The sequence below is a fragment of the Protobothrops mucrosquamatus genome, unplaced genomic scaffold (assembly GCF_001527695.2).
Source record: "Protobothrops mucrosquamatus isolate PMUCROS unplaced genomic scaffold, P.Mucros_1.0 scaffold_57, whole genome shotgun sequence".
Classification (NCBI taxonomy): domain Eukaryota; kingdom Metazoa; phylum Chordata; class Lepidosauria; order Squamata; family Viperidae; genus Protobothrops; species Protobothrops mucrosquamatus.
In genome coordinates this window covers 376,790-389,076 of record NW_015386133.1, presented here as the reverse complement: position 1 = coordinate 389,076, position 12,287 = coordinate 376,790, and positions in this window count along the sequence as shown.

The following is a 12,287-nucleotide window of genomic DNA, read 5'->3' as shown; positions in this document are numbered from 1 at the left end:
ATAAAGGCTTTTGAGTTGGGGAAACAATTCCAGAGGAATTTAATTACAGCAGATCCAGACAAAGCTAGAGAAGGAGAGGTCACAGCCCAGGTCGCTAGTGCCAAAGTAAGCCTAAATAGGAGAAGTTCTCTGGAGAGCAGAAAGTTTAGTAGTGACAGGCTGTGTCCCTATAAGAGAAGTTCAAACCAGAGAAAGAAGGAGAGAAGGGGAAATGGTTAGTCTTCCTACCTGTAGAATTTCATGTAACCAGTGTCTAACAAATCCTGGAGACTTAGCGGTTGTCGGAAAGGCTGAAAGGTGATGCCAGTGGTTATACAACCATAGTCTAAGGCTACAGGCAGTCATGCCAGCAGTTGTCTTAGCTAAAAATAGAAGGAATAGAGTACAACAGAGTGCAATGGGAGAGAGAGGGAAAGTTACAGCCTGCCAAACCTGGTTGGTGGTAGCAATAGGAAGCCAGGGGAATAGGGCCATGGTAGCAACCAGTACTGTCAGCTACATTACTAACAGGTGCAGAGAAAAGATCAAACCAAAGCATCCAATGAAGAGGTCAAACCAAACAGGACCAGGTGCACCAAATGATCAAGAAAAGCAAATACAAGGGAGGAGACAATACTGAAGGATTATTACCACAGAGCTAAAGTCAAAATAGCCAAAGTCAGGCAAAGCAAGAACCAAAACTATAGGGTGTGACACCGTTGGTCATGACAAGCAACACTGGAGCAGTCCCAATATTATGATGGTCAAGCACAAGTAAATCAATTACCAGCCCAATAATAAAGAAAGCCAAGGCAGAAGTGGTTGGCAGAGTGTAAGTTTAAATATGTTAACATAGAACTGAAGCTAGCACAACAATAAAGTACAGAACTAGTTAGAAAGAATAGTGCAAGATAGCAGGTTGTAGCCCCATACACGCTTTAAAATATGACAAGATCAATACTGTCAACGTGTTTATCACTATCTTACCCTAATCTTTCTAAAATGCTTTGTTGCCAACATTTGCTATACTCCATGAATCCACATAAGCCTATGTAAATAGCTTTTCCATTCACTCTATCTCATTACTCTTTTCAATAATTCAAAAGTAAACAGTGTAACATAAACAGTCTTGCATTGTATTTCAGTTTAATTCACAACCATGCAATTATACTCAGCCAATAAATACGATAGTTTTATCTGATGAGTTACTATATGTTTTTGCTAATCAAATATTTCTTTCTGTAACACTAATTACACTTACACTGCTTTATAAATAACAAGTCTGACAGGACATTGACTAAGTTAAGCTAATGAGTACAAGGGTTTGTCCATGTAGTCTTTCTTGGCAATAATACTGAAAGGATTGTTACTGCCTTCTTCAAGGATATTTTTCTACTTCCTCAATCCAACCTACAGCTATACAATTTCATTATGGTATTCCATTTCAATATCAGACATGACTCTACCACTATCTATGACATGGAAATGGAATAAAAGGGAGAAAAACAGAAGCAAACAGAGGAATAATTTACATATATCTGGGTTCAGTTTATTGTAAGATGCTTGGGTCAAGAGTTCTGATAAGAAAAAAGAATCAAACATCTTGACAAAATAGATCAGGAGTGCACTGCTTCAGCCTGTCGCACTTGCCTACCACTGATTATTCTAGAACACAATTTCTTAAATTGTTTTATGCAGGGCTTTTTTTGTCATAGAATGGAGTTCCGGCACCTTTTTTAGATGGAACCTTGTAGGGTAGGCAAGGCGGGTTGTATGACGTGTGTGAGTTCCGGCACCTTTTTTTTTTTTTTTTTACAAAAAAAGCACTGGTTTTATGGAATACCAATATTTTCTGAACTACGGTACTTGAAAATATTCCAAGATTTCTATGTATGTATTGGACCCATTTAATTACATTACCCGAGAAGGACGAGGGGGGACATGATAGCAGTGTTCCAATATCTCAGGGCCTGCCACAAAGAAGAGGGAGTCAAGCTATTCTCCAAGGCGCCTGAAGGCAGGACAAGAAGCAACGGATGGAAGGTGATCAAGAAGAGAGGCAACTTGGAACTAAGGAGAAACTTTCTGACAGTTAGAACAATTAACCAATGGAACAACCTGCCTCCAGAAGCGGTGAATGCTCCAACACTGGAAGTTTTTAAGAAGAGACTGGACAGCCATTTGTCTGAAATGGTGTAGGGTTCCTGCCTGAGCAGGGGTTGGACTCGATGACCTCCAAGGTCCCTTCCAATTTTATTATTATTATTATTATTATTATTATTATTATTATTATTATTATTATTATTATTATTATTATTATTATTATATGTACTATTCATTAATGAAGAAAATGTGTAGGGATAATTCTTAGACATTACAATGATACAAGTGAAAAAAGAATGCACCACTAGATTTTGAATGAAAGCTCATTGTGTTATCATTTAGATCAAAAGACACTAAACCTCCTACCTCCTTTTATTTACATATATCTTTGTGAAAGTGAATTTCTAGCACTCATTACAGTCAAGATCAAATGTTAAGGTGAATTTTAGACTAATTCTAAAACTTTTTTTAAAGAAACACAGATTTACTACAACTTTGACAGCTCTTTGGACCTAGAAAGACTCAAATCTGACTCAGCATTTTTCAGGAAGAACTTCATGTCAGATTGTAATAGCCTGTAACAAGAGAGTTCTAGAGCTGAAAGCATAAAAGGAACATTTTTTTTTTTTGCAACATACTTATTAAGCGTTTGCCACTAAGAATTTTGGCAGAATGATAGGAAAAATCATCTCTTCAGGAAACAATGAGATAAAAGCCATAAACAAAGATAAAAGAGGAAGTACGTATTCCCCCCCCCCCTTTAAAAAGATTGTGTGGTGATATTATGCATTTTTATCAGCTCTCAGAGCCTCAAGCTTATCTGCTAATGGAAGCTAAGTGTTTTGAATCTGGATAGAGAGGTGGAGAGAAAAATCTTCACTCTGTACTGAGTAGTTGAGCCAAGTGAATTGTTATACTGGAGTGCTGTTGGCTGCTTCCAAATCAAAGAACCTGAGATACTTTTCAACACTCCTTTTGAGTGAAGGCCTGCTGATGAATCAGTGACAGGGAAAACAACTACTCCAACCAGGATAAACTGCCAGCTCTGACTGACATATTAAAGATTTGGTAGAACAAGCTGCACTTCAATTCCTGCCCAACATAAAGCGATTAACAGGAAGGTGGTAAGATAAAATCTATTATAGATCAGCCTCTTTAAGTAAGTACTTGATCTCACAGGCTGGGTTCACACAATCAATCAGAATAGAGCTGGAAGGGACCTTGGAGGTCTTCCAGTCCCACCCACTGCTCAAGCAGGAGACCCTATACCATTTCAGACAAGTGACTGTCCAATCTCTTCTTAAAAACCTCCAGTGATGAAGCATCCACAATTGCTGACGGCAAGCTGCTCCACTGGTTAATTGTTCCCATTGTTAGGAAGTTTCTCAATTCCAGTTTACTACTTTCCTTGATTAGTTTCCATCCATTGTTTTTTGCCCTGCCCTCTGGATCATACTATGCTATAATTAGCTACCACATATACCACATATACACCATATATATATGTTAGTATACATGTGTAGGCTTTATATATTGCCCTAAATCATAATCTGCAAATTACAGTGGCTACTGCCCTTCAATATGCTGGGCCAAAAGGGAACCATATTATGATTAATTTTAAATCAGGTCACTATCTTCCAATTGTAAACACGTCTGTTCTCCCATTCATAGAGGTTAGTACAGCAGCTCCCAATTTTATGTGCAGCAGGGATCAGTTCCGTGGAAAAAAATAATTTTCATGACCAGAAACTTCGCTTGCTTGCGCGGCCCAGTTCCTAACTGGGACTGCTATCAGTCCATGGCCTGGGAACCCCTGGGTTAGAAGTTTAGACTAGCCTCCAAATTATTATTTTTGATGGTTATTCTTGACTGCTACTTCAGTAATCTTTTGTGTATTTTACCATTATATTGATGTTCTTACCTGTTCTCCAGATTTGCTTGTATTATGGGTGGCCTTATAAGATGAATTAAATAAATACATTCCATAAATAAATTAGGATTGCACCAATGGGCAAAGGAACTGATTTGCTGTTTAATTTAGGGTATTTATATATCAGTTTTAATGTTTTAATATTTTAAGTACAATTTTATTATATTTCTTTTCTTGTTAGTGACCTTAAATACTACTTAATGAAAAGGTGAACTATGTATTTAATAAAATTATAAATAAAATAGAAGTCAGACACTAAATGCATGTATTAAATGCAACCTGCATTTATTTAAAAAATATTTAAAAAAAATAAACAAAGTTGTTGAATGTAAACATTTCTGAACTCCTATATGTAATGAGTGATTCCAATTTAACAAGATATGGCAGTGGTGGCGAACCTATGGCACGCGTGCCAGAGGCGGCACTTGGAGCCCTCTCTGTGGGCACATGTGCCATCGCCCCAGCCCCACCTCCCCCTCCTCACCAGCAGCCCCCCTGGAGAAGAGTCACCCCCGCGCACAGCCCGCCAGAGCAGCGCAGCCAAGGACATAGCTGGGCAGCAGGGACAAGACTCCGCCCTCATGCCCCATAGCGTGCAGATGATGCTGCGGGGTGTGGGCGGAGGGCGTGGCTGCCATGGCGCTGCAGGGCTGCCTGGGCAATCTGCTGCTGCAGGCCATGGAAGCGGTGCGTGGCCCTGTGGGCGGGTGGGGCAGGGGGCAGGCGGGGGCGGAGCAGGCGGGACGGGAGGCAGAGCAGGGAAGGGGGGCGGTTTTTGGCCACTCGGTCTCTAAAAGGTTCGCCATCACTGAGATATGGCAAGGAGTTGGGAAAAGTACTATAAAAAGGGAACTAAAGAATCAAGAGAGATACAGTTATATTCAGACAGCATAATACTGGTATACACACATACACACACACACTTAAAAACTAGGGCTGTGCACACTTTTTGAAAATAATCTGTAATATGTTTTAGAAGTGTCACAAAGAGTTCCTACTCGTTAAAGAAGCTGCGTCTTTAAAAGGACTCATTAAAGTAGCCATGTGTTTTTTGTTCAAGAATAGAAGCTTGAAAAAGGAGATAGTTACTTCAATGTATAGTAGCAGAGAGGTATTGTAAGGTCTTCTAAATCAGGGCTTTTCAACCAGTGGTATGGGTACCACCTGTAGTACATTGGCACCTGGCAGGTGGTACGCGACCATCCTAGAAAAGTGGTAGCGGGGGAGGGGAATGAGCTGAACCGGTGGCAGCACCGCACAAGCCTGAGCGAGAGACGGCTGGAGCTGCAGGGCTGTCAGGGCTCAGCGGAAGCGCCAGGATCAGCGCCATTATCCAGCTGGAGCTCGGCACTGATCCCGGCGCTTCTGCTGAACCCTGAAGAAGCACCAATCAGCTGGAAAGCAGCACTGATCCTGGCACTTCTGCTGAGCCCTTAAGAAGCACCAATCAGTTGGAAAGCAGCACTGATCCTGGTGCTTCTGCTGAGCCCAGAAGAAGCGCCGATTAGCTGGAATGTTTCAGCATCTCCAGGGTCTTGTGATTTACATTCAGATGCTTGGCAACTGATTCATATTTATGACGGTCACAGTGTCCCAGGGTCATATGAAACCTGCTGCAACCACCCAGCAGACGGGGGGAATAAAAACCAAACACTCCCCACCCCACCCCCGCTGCCAATCCTCAACAGAAATGCTCACAACAATGAAAACCTCGGACAGGAGGAAGAGCGCCGCCGGGCGGGCAGGCAAGTGTCTTGCTCGGCTGTGGCTTGTGGGGCACTTTTTTCAGTGCCATTGTAACTTCGAACAGTCACTAAGGGAACTGTTGTAAGTCGAGGACTACCTGTACTTTATCACTTTTTTCCTTTTTTTTTTTTTGGGGTCATCAAGTTTTTGACACCTTGCTAGGCGACTGGTGGTACTCAGATGTTGCCATATCCTAAAAGTGGTACAATGGGTGAAAAGGTTGAAAAGCCCTGTTCTAAATCATTACAAACTATGTTAACAATAGAATACATTCTTTTTATCATCTGGGCAATCCTTTGTCACTGTACGCTAAATAAGGTGATCTGAAATACAGCATTATTTGTTGTCAATCTTCTGTACGTTTATATATTTGCTGAACAGCATAAAGCCACCATTTACAGTATCTAACAATGGAGTGCTTAAGGATGTTCTTTATTAATCACATTTGTAGGGCACTCATTCAAAGCAATTCTGGTGGAGTATTTTAAAGGGACTGTGTTCCTAAACTTTGTTTTTATCAAGTTTAAATGGGCTGATTCAACAAATCTATTAATATACATAATTATTGCGGAATATGATATTCTGCATTCTTTGTTTTCATTTACTTTAAAAAATTCTATTTCAAGACTCATTTTTATTGATGACTGAATTTTTACTATATTGTGACTGCATGCTATTAAATTTTCATTTCTTTAGACTGCTTTAGTCTTGCTTTAATTAAAAATATGCATAATATTCATAATATCCAGCTATTTAACATAGTATTTATTTTCTTATTACAGGTGTGTATACTTTCTGTAGTATGTTAGGTGTTCCTTTAAATATGTATGGTTGCATTTCATTTATTTTAATTATAAAAATTGGGTTTTACTGGTCAGTTATTATTATTTAACTAAAAATAATTTACTGCATTAATTTTTGGCACCAGTTTTGTAACTATTCTGGTTTTATTTTAATTTTTACCATGCCTAGAAAAAGGCATAGAATATTTTTTTATTATGGTTGGTCACACAGTCAGGCAGATGTCTAGACTGGATTTGGCACTTTTATCCACCTATTGAGTTCTTCCCAAGGACCCAGGATAGGCAGATGTTGTTATTTGATGGTGTTAAGAGTTTCGTTGCAGGATGTAAGCTGTTCCAAATAAAGCTGACTTTTGCAATTGACTGATGCTGATTTTGTCCATTATTATTATTTCTGTTAGTCATACTATTATTACTATTATTTGACAATTACCAGAGTGTAGCTGTGCCATTGGTATGAATGCAACATAGTGCTGGAAAAAAGGAGAGTAATATTATAGCTTCATATAAGGGAAAGGTTCCGTATGGTCTAAAATATTAAATGGCCAAAAGCTCACTGTGAAGCAGTATTGCCATGGTACAAAATCGGTATGACCGTATCTTACAGCCACGACCCATAAAAAGACCATGTTGATTGCTGCTAGATTCTGTATGACAAAGTGGCTAAGAAAACTAGTCTGGAAGCACCATGAGTTAACAGTACAAATGTATTTCCTATGTTAGGAGCAACCTATAAGGTCAACTTAAATATACAATATTGCATATGTTACAATCTTAGGGGCATTTATGAAAACTTAGTTCAGATAGCTTTACTTACCTGAGATTCTCTGGAAAAAAAATGGACCCCACTACAATAATTAATATGGCAGATATATCCAGACTAAACTATATTGGAGGTATTCTGAAAATCATTTCAAAAGCTTCAGAAAGTATACTATGAAATTACTGCTTATAGGAGCTAGGTAATTTTATAACAGCTGCATTCACGACAAAGACTTCCAGAGCCGAATCAAATTCCACATAGAGATCATGTTATCTGAAAAGCTGCCTGTGTTATATGAATTTGCTTAGGTTTCACCAATACAATCTGTTAGAATAGCAAAGAAAAAATGTTTTTTTAACCATATTCTTGTAGAATACCCTTCAACAAATATGTGTTTCTCTCTGTGTGTGTTCATGAACATACAGTACATGTGTGTTTACTTCTATATTTTTTAAACATGCCTCAAAATCTGAATATTTCAGTGTACTTTTAAATTAAAGGTTGCCAATGTTTATTATTTTGCTATCACATTTAATTATTAATGCTGCTGTTTTAGTGAATAATATTTTATACCATATCACTCTATAATTTCAATTTATAAAGTATGTTGATGAGATTTTGCTGTATACACCTACTTTAAATAAAAAATAAATCCACAAATACTGTACTAAAAATTCATTTATTTGTTCTACTAAATTAAGCAATAATTATTGTGATGTCACAATTCCCTTCCCTCAGAATAGCAATTCATCCTGTAAACTCATTCTGCTCCTCAAAAGGGCCTGCTTTCTTTCACTTCCAATTTTCTCAATACTGTACAATATACAAGTTCAAACCAAAGATATACAAAATGACTTTTCTAAATGTGCACGTATATATATTTAACAAACATTTAATTGTAGATTACTTTGTATATACATTTATACTTAAATAGGTGCAAGGGGAACCTTTCTACGTTCTTTTTTTACTCACAGGAACACCATTACAACTGTCATCACATTTTCAGTATCTAAATAAATATGTTAGAATATCAGGCAAAAAAATATAGAATTTGGAGAGGAATTTGGACCCTTCCAGAGCCAAGAAGACTCTTCCATTTCTAGCTCTAGATGGGGTGGCATTACCCCAGAAAGACCTGGTCTGCAATCTGGGGGTTTCCTAGACTCACAGCTCCTTGTTGAATAGTAGATGGGAGCTGCGGCTAGGAGACCCTTTGCACACCTTCGGGTGGTGCATCAGTTGTGCCATTCCTGGCCAGGAGGCCCTGCTCATCATCATCCATGCCCTTGTAATCTCTCACTTAGATTACTGCAACACACTTAACATGGGACTGCCTTTGAAGAGCATTCAGAAACTTCAACTGGTGCTAAATGTGTGGCTGCACAGGTAGTAATGGTACTGGCTACATGGTACAACACCACTATTATGTGAGCTGCGCTGGTTGCTTGTGTGTTTCCGAGTGCAGTTCAAGGTATTGGTTGTCACCTTTAAAGCTCTACATGGCGTGGGACCTGAAGACCGTCTTTTTCCAAGAGTCTGCTCATTCAGTTCGATACAACTGACTGGGCATGCTGCAGCTCACATCAGCAAAAGAGTGTTGACTAGTGGGAACTAGAAGACAGGTCTTCTGTGCTGTAGCCCCTGCCTTGTGGAATATTATCCCCATGGAGATTAAAATAGCCCCAACCCTATTGACTTTTTGCAAGGCTTTAAAAACCTGACTATGTAAGTTTGAAGACCCCTGCTCTAGAATATCACACGGACACCTTCTTAGCCTTCCATAAGAACCTCAAAACCTGGCTCTACTGTTTGGCTTGGGGCCCCAATGTTGGAGGCGGTTAGTGGACTAAGAAAAAAAACCCACCTCCACCCAGCAGTATTCTGTTTTTTTACTTATTTAATCTCTGTTCATTTTAACATTTAATGTTTTAATATTTTGTACCTTGGTTTTTACGTTTGTAAACTACCCAGAGTCACCTTGACAGTGAAATAGGCAGCATATAAATTTAATAAATAAACAAATAAACAAACAAATAAAAAATACTTATTGTAAGTAGTGCCACAAGCCTTCTCCAGCAAAAGAGAATGCAATTAAAATCTTAAGAAATCTAGGAGGCATTGAAAGTTCCTATACTTATATTGGAAAAACTAAAAACCGGTCTTAATATAATTAAAACTGATGGAAGCTTCTTAAATATTTTGATGTTTCAAATTTTATGTAGTTTCACATTTTCACATTTAAAATGCCAGTAGCATATTAAAACAGTATGTTAATGCTTACGTACTTAATCACTAAAGACTTTAAATAAAGTCCTTTATCAAACTAGACAAGCTGCTTTTTCAGATCTTAATACTACCTAAGTATTTTAGGTTCCATTTATTTCCATGTTTCATTTTCTGTTTCAATAATAGCACTTCCTGTAATTTTATAGAAGTTCTTTTGGGGGGGTCTATAATTTTAGCTGTAAGACCATATAATTACACTGGTAAGTGACACAATAAAAGCTATGCATTCATTCTATAACAGTGGGTTATTAATGACATAGATGATCCCATTCTTAGAGCATGTTAAGCAACAGAGGAAATGCTCTCTATGCTACATACAGGCTTTTTGAATGTTGGCATTACTTAATTCATAACATTTTGCCGACTGATTTATATCCCAGCTTGCGAACATAAGAATATTATCTCACACGGCGAATCATATTGGCTCTAGCACCCATCAAGCAATGGGGAGCTAGTATTTAAATCAGCCCAATTCAACCTATTGTAACCGAGACCAGTTTTTCAAGTCGCAGTCTTGCTCTCTCTCTCTCCCTCCAAGGGTGGAGTGTTTTGAGCGAAAACTACTGCACATAAAATACAGCCTCGGTTGCAAAGCATTACGACTCCGAGTCAGGCCTTCTTAGCGTGTGGTCGTACCCCCCGATCGGTTTTGGGAAGGAGACTCTGATGAAACCTCGATGCTCTCCCTGCGTTTCCCCCATTTTCCCCCGCACTATCGCTACGCCAAGTATTCTGGTTAGAGGGTGGGGGATTCCAGATAACTCGGGTGTGACTTGCCTGCAGACAATTTGGGCGTGACTTCCAAATGCCGGAGAGCAGAGCTTCCACTGTGCATTTCTCTTACGAAACCTGGAGACTAAATATAATCATCGACCCGCCCGGAGAAGGAAGGGCCGAGGGACTCGAGGCAGTTTCGATGCCGTCGCCGTCCCTGCCCGTCAAGGAAAGGCGCCTCTTACCCGCCACATTTAACCGACCGCCTAAGAACCAGCGGATCCGGCCCTGCGCGAAATCCCACTCGCAGTCGGTGTGGTGCGGGGTCTCCCATTGCAGCGTCTCCCGGGCCAGCGCCCCCCAGAAAGGGCCAGGCTCCCGGGCTGCCCGCTCGCACAGCTGCCCGTAGTTTCCCTTCAGGGAGGGAGCGCGCGGTTCAGCTCGCCCCCCGCGATCGCTGCTACGACCGCCGCTGCAACAGCGGGCAAGAGAGAGGGGAGCCCAGGGGGCGCTGAGGCAGCCGTGCCTCCAGAGCTGCTGCCTGCCTAAGGCACTCCGCAGGTGGCTCAAGGCGGCGAATGCCATGGGCACTGGGTCCACTACCAAAGACCGCAGAGGGAGGGAGCCGAGGGCGGGTAAAACGCCGGGAAGCCCGCCGAGTGCCGCCGTCTGACCAGTGAAGAGTCTTAGGAACGGCCCGAGCCTCACGGAGGCTCCAGGCAGCTGTGCCAAGGGGGGCCCTTGCGCGCCGCCTCTGCACCGCACTACGCCTTTCCTCCCCTTCTCTCCTCCCCCAGGGCCCGCCCGCGTTTGGAGGAGTTCCTCGCAGAAGTCTCCAGCTTTGACAATGAGGAAGAAACTTCTAATTAGTTGACAAAACGTTGGTGGCGCTAAGGCTCAGGGCAGCCTGAAGCTTCCTTTCTCGGTAGAAGGACGATCCCCATCACTCCCACATAACTTGGAAATGTCCATTAAGGTGACTCGAGGCTAACATATCCCACCCATTCTCCAAGAGCATTAAATGGTGCCAAGCGTGTGCACATGGTTGAGGTTTATCGAGGACATAACAGCCACGCGGTGGGAATCGTGGGTTGGGGGGGGCTACCTCGGAAAAGCCCCCTTTCTCTTGCCCAAAATATTAGAAAATTACTTTGGGCAATTTTCCAGTTTAATTAGCTAAAATATAACTAATAAAAAAGAACACAGCCAGCAAAAACGAAAGGGGGGGGGGGAGAGGGAGAGAGAACCAAGAAAATACAAGAAGTTACATTATCTAAATCCGGCTATACAGCAAAAGAACACAGAACTTCCTAGAATAGCTAGAAACAATGCTGAAGGTAATTAGCACAGTGTTATTTAGTTACCCTCTTTTAGTACATAAAAGAATAAAATAGAAAGTAGGACACCAGGTGATTCTTCTGTTCTGCAACATGAAGGAAACAATCTGATGGATCCAGATAAAGTATCCAATTTCCCCTTCTCATCATTGCAGTACCCCAGACTGTGTTTCAGAATGGATTATACCACTGTTATTTCACAGCCCTAGTCCCTGTGTTTTTTCAGCCTGAGGAAGCAATCCCTGGGCAGTGACTTAATAATAATAATAATAATAATAATAAAGTTGGAAGGGACCTTGGAGGTCATCGAGTCCAACCCCCTGCCCAGGCAGGAACCCTACACCATTTCAGACAAACGGCTGTCCAGTCTCTTCTTAAAAACTTCCAGTGTTGGAGCATTCACCACTTCTGGAGGCAGGTTATTCCGCTGGTTAATTGTTCTAACTGTCAGGAAGTTTCTCCTTAGTTCTAAGTTGCTTCTCTCCTTGATCAGTTTCCACCCGTTGCTTCTCGTCCTGCCTTTAGGCGCCTTGGAGAATAGCTTGACTCCCTCTTCTTTGTGGCAGCCCCTGAGATATTGGAACACTGCTATCATGTCCCCCCTCATCCTTCTGTTCGTTAAACTA